Here is a 790-nt window from a genome sequence, read left to right on the forward strand (position 1 = left end):
ATTTTTTTGTACCCCCTATTTGCGGGCTTTTGTGAGGAAATTGACCCCCTATTTGAAGGAAGGATTTGATCTTACCCCCCGAATTGAAGGGAGTCTTGGATCCCTACCCCGAGGATTGTGTTTGATACCTTGGTGATAGCAGGCTGTGTTTCCTCTTCATCATCATCAAGGGCTTCCTGAGCAACATGTCTAAGGTGGTTCTGCACTTCTGGAGCAGCAAAGTTCACATCCCCATCAGGATCTTCATGGAAATGCATAACGTGTTCCTGAACATCATCTCCTTGCTGCTGAGGATCCTCAGAAGACCCAGGGAAGGAAAACATGAGAAAATATACCCCTATTTTCAGTTTTTGAAGGGAAAATAGCAGTAATAACACCCCTATTTTATTGATTTTTCGGGGATTTTTCCCCGAAACAAGAGTGAAAATTAACCCCCTTTTCCCGAAAAATCGGGAACGCGCCTGCGGCCCCCTTGACTATGGAAGTGGGGAGGGGGGGGGGCGGGTAATCACTGTTTAGCTATAAACCAAATCACAGAAAAGTCTAAGAGGAATCACGCTTTCATGGGGATTTTATTTGGCTGCATGTATATGTGTCAAAGTCGCCGTCGACCACAATACATTAACATTTGTGTTTCTGATTGATATCCCAGTTCGTAGTCTCACTGTCGCCGTGTAAACTGCCGAAATTGCCGCGCTGAAAACGTACGATGACGTCACCATATCAGTGGCAGAAACGCGACATCCCTTCGATATCCTTGGTCGAAGATGTAACCAATCGCCACAAAATG

This window comes from Lineus longissimus, chromosome 9 (assembly GCF_910592395.1).
Source record: "Lineus longissimus chromosome 9, tnLinLong1.2, whole genome shotgun sequence".
Lineage (NCBI taxonomy): Eukaryota > Metazoa > Nemertea > Pilidiophora > Heteronemertea > Lineidae > Lineus > Lineus longissimus.